Source organism: Gracilinanus agilis, chromosome 4 (assembly GCF_016433145.1).
Source record: "Gracilinanus agilis isolate LMUSP501 chromosome 4, AgileGrace, whole genome shotgun sequence".
NCBI lineage: Eukaryota > Metazoa > Chordata > Mammalia > Didelphimorphia > Didelphidae > Gracilinanus > Gracilinanus agilis.
In genome coordinates this window covers 401,170,953-401,183,054 of record NC_058133.1, presented here as the reverse complement: position 1 = coordinate 401,183,054, position 12,102 = coordinate 401,170,953, and the positions used below count along the sequence as shown (strand labels likewise).

The 12,102-nt window shown below is 36.2% G+C and overlaps 1 non-coding gene across 1 annotated transcript; it reads left to right on the top strand.

The window, feature by feature from the left end:
- Nucleotides 1–4,380: 4,380 nt before the first annotated feature.
- On the top strand, nt 4,381–4,488 carry LOC123248168. The gene has a single exon (XR_006506247.1). It is a non-coding gene; the product is annotated as a U6 spliceosomal RNA (small nuclear RNA).
- The last annotated feature ends 7,614 nt before the right edge of the window (nt 4,489–12,102 follow it).

The following is a 12,102-nucleotide window of genomic DNA, read 5'->3' as shown; positions in this document are numbered from 1 at the left end:
CAGATTTCAGCAGATGGTGACATTAGCAGGATGTCATCAACATAATGCACCATCTCGCTGTCTTGGAAAGTGATTGACTCAAGGTCTCTCTGCAAGACTTGGCAGAAGACTGAGGCCGAATCTGAAAAACCTTGTGGCAAATGAGTCCACAGAACAGAATTTCCCACCCACATAAAAGCGAACAGCTGCTGGTTGTCTCTGTGCAGGGGAACAGAGAAATAGGCAGAGCAGAGATCTATCACGGTAAACCAAGCAGCTTTGTTTGGTATGGCTGTTATGATTTGAGATGGACTAGGAACTACAGCATAGATTTTCTGCACATGGTTATTAACAGCTCTAAGGTCTTGTACCAAATGCAATTGAGTCTTCCCATCATGAGATAGTTTGGCTTTCTTCACAGGCATGATAGGGCTGTTGTACTGTGAGAAGCCATATCTCAAAATACCCTGCTGTAATAAACTCTCGATGAGTTTCACTCTCTCAATCGCCTCTTTGCTTAATTTAAACTGAGGAATTTGTGGTGGTAAACCTTCCTTCACTTCTATTCTCACTGGCTCAGCAGACAAAATTCTGCCCACCTCATTAGAATTTTTAGCCCATACATAATCAGGTATATCATCATGAACCTGATAAATGCTGTCACTTTGTTGGTAAGTTGGTTCCTCACTACATGGGTCTAAAAACAAATTGGGATGATATTTCAGAGATCTCTTAGGTAGGTGGAGATAGATCTGCCCATCCAGTTGGCATTGGATGATGGCAGCTAATTTACACAAGAGATCTCACCCAACAAGGTTCGAAGGACACGATGGCATTAATAAAGATATGTGTTTGAGAGTTAGAGGGCCCAATTTCACCATTTTGACTTTTAGCTTTGGAACCTGCTGTGCTATCCCTGAAGTATCTCTGACTCTCAAGCTACCCTGATATTTGCATACTTAGGGAGCTTCACAGAGCACAGAAACCATAGCCCCAGTGTCAATGAGGGCATCATAACAGACCCCCCTGATTTCCAAGCTAACAAGGGGTTCCCTGTTGCTACTGGACTTTACTGGGACTAAGGGCAATAAAGAATCCTCAGTTGTATCTATGCACTTGGTTTTGATCGAGTCATGCGTATGGTCTTGTACAAGCACTTCTTCAAGTCTTGTGTGGTCACTGTGAGCTAAATCAGAACGTCCTGCATCACAAACAGGCAAGTTTTGACTGGGAGATTCAATACTGAATGTTGGCTTAGAGAGCAGACACTCTCTCATTGAGAACTGGTGAGTAACTGTGGTTACTAGGCTGAGCTCAGCTGAGCTGCCTTGAGCTAAGCTCATGGAATTTTCAGGTTGACTCTGAATAAGGGCTAAAGAAATGGACGTTTGATTTGTCTCCCCATCCACTCTGTTGTCTTGTGAACTACAAACCTCCAGATCAGGAGTTCCCATTAGTTGTGTCAGGGAATGTTTGATAGATAGTTTGTATTCCCATCAGTTGTGTCAGGGAATGTTTGATAGATAGTTTGTATTCCCTTCAACACTTCTGGTACATCTCGCAACTCAGAGGCAGTCTGGAGTTCACTATCCAGCCCTCCAGTCTGTGTGGCTGAAGTCAGTTGATTTATTTCTCCAACCACTGAGCAGACTTCAGTGATGTTTTTATTGAGCACACTAGCCACTGGAGATGATGCTGACTACTCTCTCTTCCCCAAGCTTCTGGCTTGAATTCATCAGCTAAGGTATTGAGAAAGCTAGATGTAGAATTCTCTGAGCTGCTGCCAGCAGCCAGCAACTCAGTGGACTGCTCTGGCAAAGTCAAGCCTCTTCCAACATTCCTTTTGGTTTGCTCTCTAACCTCATCCTGGGTTTTCATGCCTAAAGCAAGAGAATGAATTTGGACATTGGGATTTGACTCCTCTAGGGTTACTAATGATACTCCTTTCTGAATACATTGTAAATCCCTGTCACTTTGTTCTTTATCCAAGCTAATCTGTTTTAATCTTGGAATAAAGAGAGGAGCTTGAGATTTTGATGACTCCAACCAAGATTGTAAAGCTTCTGGAGGCAAGCTGTTACTGATTCTTGGATGGTCCCTAGCTTCTCATCCAAGCTTTTTTGTGGTGGAATGAGAAAGCAGACCCCTTTTATAGTTATCCTCAATTGTCCCATAAATCTCTTTGCGCATTTGTATTATGTCCTCCAATTTGTCTTCTGCCACAGAAATAACATTGCATTCTGTGCAGCTTGCTAGAGACATATACTCTCCCATGCCCAGTCTTTGAGAATCATTTACTACACCCAGATTAGTGATACATACGTCCATGTCCTTATTGCCATTAGTAATTATTCTCTTCCAATAGATTTTCACTATCCAGTTTACTACATTTTGCCTCCCTGGAAATTAACACTAAATTGAGGGCTTAAATAGTTAACATTTAAGTTACAAGTAAATTATAGAAAAACTCACTATTTGACAAAAGCAGCTGGGAAAAGTGGAAAATATTGTGGCATAAACTAGGTATATATCAATATTTCACACCATATGCCAAGAAAAAGGCAAAATGGATATATAACTTAGAAATAAAGGGTGACACCATGAACAAATTATGGAAGCACAAAAAATATGTCTGTCAGATCTATGGATAAGGGAAGAAATTATGATCCAATTAGACATAGAGGATATTACAAGATAAAATAGATAATTTTGATTACATTGAACTAAAAAAATTTGCCCAAACAAAATCAATACAACAAAGATAAAAAGAGAACCAAAAAATCTTAGAAAATTTCTTATAGCAATGGTGTTAGATAAAAAACTCATTTCTCAAATATGTAGAAAAATAAGTTAAATTTATGAGAATACAAGGCATTCTCCAATTGATAAATAAGCAAATGGTATGAATAGCTAGTTCTCAGATAAAGACATTAAAACTGTCTTTAAACATGTGGGGAAAATGCCACAAATAACTATTACTTAGAGAAATACAATTTAAAACAACTCTGAAGTACCACTGCATACATATCAGATTGACTAATGTAACAAAAATGGAAAATGACACTAAAACAATCTTGATAGAGCTTTGAACAAATATAACCATTCTGGAGAGCATGGAACCATGTACAAAGGGCTATAAAACAATGCATACCCTTTAACTCAGCATACCATTTAACTACTTATTCTATATCCTAAAGAGATCAAAATAAGGTGAAAAGGAACTATTTATAGAAAAATATTTGTAGCAGCTCTTTTTGTGGTGGCAATGAACTGGAAAATGAAGGGATGTCCATCAATTGGGGAATGACTGAACAAGTTGTGGTATATTAATTTAATTGAAAATGATTGTGCCATAAGTAATGATAAACAGAATAGTCATGAAAATCCTGGAAAAAACTTTTATGAAGTGATACAAACAGAAGTGAACACAACTAGGAAAATGTTATCTGCATTAATAACAATATTGTATAGTAAACAACTGTTAATGAATTAAGTATCACAAAAAAGTGGAGGATCCAAGACAACCTCAAGAGACTCATGATGAAAAAAGTTATCACTTCCTACAGAAGAAACTGACAGATAGAATGAAGATTGAAACATTTCATGTTTCACTTTATGATTCTCATGAAATTTTGTCTAGTATAAATTATATGTGTCTTCTTTTACAAGATGCCAAATATATTGTATAAGAGTATATGTATGATTTGAGAAATTAGACCTTTATCAGAGAAACTGGTTATAAAATTTTTCTCACTTTGTTGTTTCCCTTCTAATCTTGGTTATATTAGTTTTCTTTGTATAAAAGCTTTTTTATTTAAAATAATCAAAATTATTCATTTTACATCATATATTTCTCTCTGTCACTTGTTTGGTCATAAATCATTCTATTCTCTAAAGATTTGCCAGGTAAATTATTCTAGGTTCACCTAATTTAGTTATGGTATCACTATATCTAAATGATATATACATTTTGCCCTTATCTTGGTATAGGGTATGAGATATTTGTCTATAACTAGCTTCTACCTTACTGTTATCCAATTTTCCTAGCAGTTTTTGATAAAGAGGTGAGTTCTTATTCTAAAATCTGGGGCCTTTGGTTTTATCAAACACTGGGCTACTAAGGGCATTTGTCCCTGTTCATTGTGTGTCTAATCTACTCTATTGGTCTAACATTCTATTTCTTGGCCAGTACAACATTGTTTTGATGATGGCTGCTTTATACCTACCTTTCAAATTGTTCTCTGCTTGAAAGCTACTTTACTCAGTCTCCTTATTGGTTCTTTCACTCCAGTATTCATTTTGTGGTATTATTTTAAGATTTTTTGGAGAAGATTCTCATGGTATTTTCAAGCTTTCCCTGCTTGTATTCTGCCATATTCCAGAAAAGAATTGTTAAAAATTGTATCCTTTGGAAGCATATATTCTAAAAAATTGAAACAATAAAGAGAAGATTAGCATGGACCTAGTGCAAGAATGAAATGCAAATTCACAAAGCATTCACATAAAAATAAAATAATATAAAATTGTGTTGACACTTAAAATTCATTTATTCTTTAGTCATTTTATTCTCAACTACTATTTGTCCTGGAAATTTGTTCATTATTCTCTCAGAATGAACTTCCTTACAGAATGAAAGTACCATATGTGTGCTTCAAAGCTGTATTCTGTTAACATTTTTCTCAGCTATTATTTGGATGTGTACATGTTCTTCCAGTTAATATTAAGCTCGTCATTTTTTTACCTGACATTCTCTTTCTCTTTTGGCTCATCACTGCATGAAGTCTGGCCTTGTTGGTCAAGTTGACTCTTCCATAGAGTTCAACATTGGTTCTCTCTGAGGTTTTTACTCACCACATGACTATTTGTACAAATATTTTGCTCTTTAACCCTTAATTTAGTTTTCCAATTTAAGTTACACTTAAATCCTCAATATGAGCTGAGCCAAGTTGATAAATATAATTTTTGTGATGGCTTAGCATCCAAATAATTCCCTCCTTTATAATGCTACATCTTTATGTGAGACTGTGGGGGGATATTATTGGAAAGATAAGAAGTTGCCTATAATCTCATTCCTATCAACTCAAAATATGTTAAAATATGTAAAATAAAATAAGAAAATAATAACTTTTAGTTAGAAAAGGAAAGAAATGCAAACAAAGAAATGGGGAAAAATCCCCAAACAATAGAAAATTTGAGGAAATGAGCAAATAAATATAATTTAGACTTTTATATGCTACCATGTCTTAGAGTATGCTATAACCAATTCACATTAACTCCCAAGAACTATTTTTTAAATGTTCAGCATGAACATTTATATGTTGGAAATCATCAACTTCTCCAAATTAGGGAATGATTATTTTGTTCTGTTAATTTTCTAGCCTTGAGAAGGTTATGGAGAAACTTAACAGTTTTCTCTTCATGCATTGTTTTTGGAGAGCTCATTGTTAAATCTTTACTAACATTATTTACTATATAATAAAAGAATGGCTGGGAAATCTACAATACCTATAAGTAGAACCTCAGAAAAGGAATGGAATGGTTAAAACAACAACAACAACAATAATAAAAACATCACTCCGAAGAGTTTGGGAAACCTAACCACAAAACTGAAGAAAAGAATAAAGATTGAAATTAGAATTCAGTGAAAAAAATATAAGGCGAATCAGAGGTGTGGGAAAGAAACTGCTAAATTTTAGCATTGTAGTATATACACTGAAAAACAAGAAAAAAAAAAACCTCCCAGTTTCTCAGGAAACATATGTTTAATCATTACTACATCCTAGGCCTTAGGGGTTAATATGATGGTATAATAAGAATTATTATAGCAAAAGATAGTAAAATTAGGAGAAAAAAGCAAGGTCTCAGCAATTAATGAACCCATTTTGGGTCACATTGAACTTTTAGAATGAATATTATTATAGTAACAAATAAAAATACAACTTTTCCGACTCATCTATTTCCTACCTCCCTCACCTCATATAAAAGCATTTTCCAAACTTTATCAGTTCTACTCACAACATCTTTCACAACTTTACTCTTCTTTTATTCTATGATGCCATTCACTACTTGATTTTGGACTTCTCCCTTGATTTGTTGTGATATCTGACTAAACTCTTTGTCTCAATTGTCTGCCCTCTCTTATTTTCCACGTAGCTAACCAAAGGGATTTTTTAAAACACAGACTTGACCAAGTTTCTCTCTAACTCAAATAAAAATATTTATTTGAAAAATATGCATGTTAAAAACAAAACAAAACAGGCATTCAGCAATATCAACCAATTTTTACCCATCCCTGTACCTTTACACTAACCTCTTTAATGAAAAGAAGAAAAAAATCAGTATCAAAAATTCCATTACTGGAGAATCTCTTCCATTAGGAAAAATATCTTTTTTTAATAATGCTAATACTACAAAAAGAGTGACATCTTAAATTATATACTTATTAACTGTGTGACTTGGGGCAAGTCACTGACAACTGCTTTTGCTTCAGTTCCATTAACTGTAAAATGGGAATAATAATAGAACTTACTTCATCTCACAATGTTATTTTGAAGATCAAAAGAAATCATATTTATAAAGCCCTTAGAATAGTGCTTGGCAAAGAGCAAGCATTATATTAATGTTATTGTTGCTGATGGCATTATTATTATTGTGCTTAGCTAAGCATGTCAGTTTTTCAACTTACTAATTGCTTTCTTCTAGGATAGAAAAGTAATTCTGGTAGCATAATGGCCCTGGATTCTAGGAAAAAATATAAGGGACAAGGGGGAGGGAGTTTCAGTCATTTCATCAACAAAGTTTTTTAAATGATTACTATAGCCTTAAGTGTAAAACATAGGAATTTGTATTTTACCTGAGAAATAATACAGAATCACTGCAACTTTTGTGAGCAGGAAAATTAATTGATTTTTGAATTAATGCTTTTAAAACATCAATTTGATTGCTATGTGGTGAATGGTCTAGAGAGGATACGTAATTGAAGAAAGGAGCCTAGTTAGGAAAACATCACAATAATTGAGGGGGGATAGTGAATCATCTCATGGAAGAAGAGAAGGGAACAGTTGTGGGAGAAATCTTGGAGGCTAAATGATAATATTCATTATTTGCTTTAATATGTGCTTAGGGGAGAGAGAAGAATGAAGAGGTGAAGATGACTATGAGTTTTTTTAAAACATTTATTAATATTCATTTTTAATATGGTTACATGATTCATGCTCCTACTTTCCCCTTCACCCCCCGCATTCCCCCCACCCATGGCCAATGCACATTTCCACTGGTTTTATCATGTGTCCTTGATCAAGACCTATTTCCAAATTGTTGATACTTGAATTGGTGTGGTAGTTTAGAGTCTATATCCCCAATCATGTCCACCTCAAACCACGTATTCAAGCCAGTTGTTTTTCTTTTCTGTTTCCTCTCCTGCAGTCCTTCCTCTGGATGTGGATAGCATTCTTTACCATAAATCCCTCAGAGCTGTCCTGGGTCATTGCATTGCTACTGGTACAGAAGTCCATTACATTCAATTTTACCATAGTATATCAGTCTCTGTGTACAATGTTCTTCTGGCTCTGCTCCTTTTGTTCTGCATCGGTTCCTGGAGGTCTTTCCAGTTCACCTGGAATTCCTCTAGTTTATTATTCCTTTGAGCACAAGAGTATTCCATCACCAGCATATACCACAGTTTGTTCAGCCATTCCCCAATTGAAGGACAAACCCTCCTCTTCCAGTTCTTTGCCACCACAAAAAGCCCAGCTATAAATATTTTCGTACAAGTCTGTTTATCTATGATCTCTTTGGGGTACAAACCCAACAATGGTATGGCTGGATCAAAGGGCAGGCATTCTTTTATAGCCCATGGAGCATGATTCCAAATTGCCAGCCAGAATGGCTGGATCAGTTCACAACTCCACCAGCAATGCATTAATGTCCCAATTTTGCCACACCCCCTCCAGCATTCATTACTCTCCCCTTCTTTCATTTTAGCCAATCTGCTAGGTGTGAGGTGATATCTCAGAGTTGTTTTGATTTGCATTTCTCTAATTATTAGAGATTTAGAACACTTTCTCATGTGCTTAATGATACTTTTGATTTCTTTACCTGAAAATTGCCTATTCAGGTCTCTTGCCCATTTATCAATTAGGGAAGGGCTTGATTTTTTATACAATTGATTTAACTTCTTGTATATTTGAGTAATTAGACCCGTGTCAGAGTTTTTTGTTATAAAGATTTTTTCCCAATTTGTTGTTTCCCTTCTGATTTTGACTACATTGTTTTTTTTAAATCCTTAATCTTGGTGTATTGTCTCATAGGTGGAAGAGTGGTAAGGGTGGGCAATGGGGGTCAAGTGACTTGCCCAGGGTCACAGAGCTGGGAAGTGGCTGAGGCTGGGTTTTAACCTAGGACCTCCTGTCTCTAGGCCTGACTCTCACTCCACTGAGCTACCCAGCTGCCCCCTTGACTACATTGTTTTTGTTCTTGGTTTTAAAATCTTTCCTTTCCCAGAGATCTGACAACTATACTATTCTTTGTTCACTTAGCTTATTTATACTTTCCCTCTTTATATTCAAGTCATTCACCCATTCTGAATTTATCTTGGTGTAGAGTGTGAGATGTTGATCTAAACCTAATCTCTCCCGTATTGTTTTCCAAATTTCCCAGCAGTTTTTGTCAAATAGTGGATTCATGTCCCAAAAGTTGGGCTCTTTGGGTTTATCATACACTGTCTTGCTGAAGTCATTAACCCCAAGTCTATTCCACTGATCCTCCCTTCTATCTCTTAGCCAGTACCATATTGTTTTGATGACTAGTGCTTTATAGTATTTAATATCTGGGACTGCTAGGCCCCATTCCTTCACATTGTTTTTCATGATTTCCCATGATATTCTTGATATTTTGTTCTTCCAAATGAAATTTGTTATAGTTTTTCCTATTTCAGTAAAGAAGTTTTTTGGTAGTTTGATAGGTATGGCGCTAAATAGGTAAACTAATTTGGGTAGAATGGTCATTTTTATTATGTTAACTCATCCTACTCATGAGTAATCAATAGTTTTCCAATTGTTTAGATCTATTTTTTTGTTTGGAAAGTGTTTTGTAGTTGTTTTCATATAATTCCTGTGTCTGTTTTGGTAGATAAATTCCTAAGTATTTTATATTGTCTAGGATGATTTTAAATGGTGTTTCTCTTTCTACATCTTGCTGCTCTAATGTGTTGGACATATATAGAAATGCTGATGATTTATGTGCATTTATTTTGTATCTTGCAACTCTGCTAAGTTGTTGATTATTTCTACAAGCTTTATTTTTCTCCACTATATCAATTAAATCTAATTTTTCTAGGACTTCATTCACCTCTCTTATCTCTTTCTTATTTATTTTTTGGTTTGATTTATCTTGATCTGAAAGATGAATATTTAGATCTCTCACTATTATGGTTTTACTATCTATTTCCTTCTTGAGCTCTGCCAGTTTCTCCTTTATGAATTTGGATGCTATGACACTTGGTGTGTACATATTGAGCAGTGTTATTTCCTCATTGTTCATACTGCCTTTAATCAGGATGTAATGACCTTCCCTGTCTTTTTTAATCATATCTATTTTTACTTTGTCTTTGTCAGAAATCATAATAGCCACTCCTGCCTTCTTTTTCTCATTTGACCCCCAAAAGATTTTGCTCAAGCCCTTAACCTTAAACTTGTGTATGTCCACCTGCCTCATATGTGTTTCTTGTACACAACATATGATAGGATTTTGGTTTCTGATCCACTCTGCTATTTGCTTCCGTTTTATGAGCGAGTTCATCCCATTCACATTCAGAGTTATAATTATCAGTTGTGCATTCCCTGACATATTTGTATCCTCCACTAGTCCTAACTCTTCTTCTTACACTATTTCCTTTTAAACCAGTGGTTTGCTTTAAGCTGGTATCCCTTATCCTCTCCCTTGATTAACTTCCCTTTCTACCCCTCCCTTATTATTCCCCTCTTTTTATTTTTAAAGGCCTAATGAATTCCTTCCCCATTGTTCTCCCCTCCCTTTTTTGACCAACCCACTCCCCTGCTCCCCTTGGTTTATCCCTTCTGACTTTCTCAATAGGGTTAGATAGAGTTTTATATCCCAATGAATAATATAGCTACTTTTCCCTCTCTGGGTTGATTACACTGAGAGTAAGAATTAACTATTACCTTTTAATGCTCTCTTCCTCTCCTTCTTATAATAGTATTTGTCCCCTCCACTTCCCATGCCCTCTTTGTGTGTAATAGAATATCCTATTTTTCTTATTCACTCAAATTTCTCTTGGGGTCCCCTATTATTCACCCCTTCTTTCCCACCCCCCATATCATGTTAGACCATTTAGTATTCCACCCTCTCCCTATGAATTATTCTTCTGATTACTATAATAGTCAATACTATAATAGTGAATAGAATTCACTACAGAGAATTATACATAGCATTTCTCCACATAGGAATATAGATAATTGCATCTTATTGAAGTCCTTAAAGAGGCAAATTTAAAAATTATGAGTTTTCTTTCTTTCCCCTCTGTTTCTTATTTACCTTTTCATGTTTCTCTTGATTTTTGTGGTTGGATATCAAAATTTCCAGTTAGTCCTGGTCTTTTCTGGGCAAATATTTGGAAATCTTTAATTTTGTTGAATGCCCATACTTTCCCCTGGAAGTATATAGTCAGTTTTGATGGGTAGTTGATCTGTGGTTGAAGGCCCAGTACTCTTACCTTTCTGAATAACATATTCCAAGCCTTGTGGTCTTTTAGCATGGAGGCTGCCAGATCCTGTGTGATCCGGATTGGTGCTCCTTGATATTTGAATTGTCTCTTTCTGGCTTCTTGTAAGATTTTTCTTTTACTTGGAAGCTCTTGAAATGGGCTATTATATTTTTGGGGGTTGTCTTTTCTCGGTCTAGTGTAGAGGGTGATCTATGGATCCTTTCAATGTCTATATTGCCCTCTTGTTGTAGAACTTCAGGGCAATTTTGCTGAATAATTCCTTTTAGTATGGAGTCCAAGTTTCTATTAATTTCTGCTTTTTCAGGAAGACCAATGATTCTCAGATTGTCTCTTCTAGACTGATTTTCTTGATCTGTCACTTTCTCATTGAGATATTTCATGTTTCTTTCTATTTTATCAGTATTTTGACTTTGTTTTATTTGTTCTTGCTGTCTTGAGAGATCATTAGCTTCTAATTGCTCAATTCTGGCCTTTAGGTACTGGTTTTCGGTTATAATCTTTTGGTTTTCCTTTTCAATCTGATCATTTCTGGTGTTCAATTTGCTTATCAGTTCATTTGATTTCTGAACCTCACTTTACAATTGCAAAATTCTCCCTTTTAAACTGTCATTTTCTCGCCAGATCTCTTCCATCTTTCTCATCATCTCAGATATGAACTCTTCAATAGCTTGTGACCAGTTTTCATTATTTTGGGAAGGTTTGGATATGATTACTTGTTTGTTCTCCTCTGCTGTTTGCTCTGTTGTCTGGATTTTATCTGTGTTAAAGTTGTTGTTACAGATTTCTTCTTGATGATCTTTCTCTTTTGGGGTTCTTGTCTCTGGCTTGCCATTATTAGCCCTGCACCCTCTCAGGTTTATCTTCACATTCAGGGTCTGTCTGCACTCTCTAGGCTCCTGAGCTCTCAGGGTCTGTATTCAAAGTCCTTGTGCATTCTTTAGCCTCTTGGGGTCAAGCCTCCTGGTGGTCCTCCTGGTCTGCCCCTTTCCCTGAGGCTCCTTCAGCAGTCTCAGAGAGCTGCTTCCACAGCTGTGCTCTGGTCTGCACAGGGTCTCCCACTAGAGGTCCAAGCCTGAGCTCAAGATTCTTGTCTGCGCCTAAGTCAATGCCTTCACCAGAGCCAGCTCTCAGGGTCTGTATTCAAAGTCCTTGTGCATTCTTTAGCCTCTTGGGGTCCTAAGTCTTGCTGCTCTCAGGAACAGGCCTTGGAGCTGCCAATGACTGAATGGGTGCCCCAATCCTACTTTAACTCTTGTGCGCTGGCCTTGGCACTGTAAGTGGTGTGTGGGGTTGGTGAGGGTCTTCCTCCTCTCGTGATTTAGTGAGGGCTATTTCACCCCTTTTTAGCGTGGAAATGCCCCGATTCCACATACCTTCAA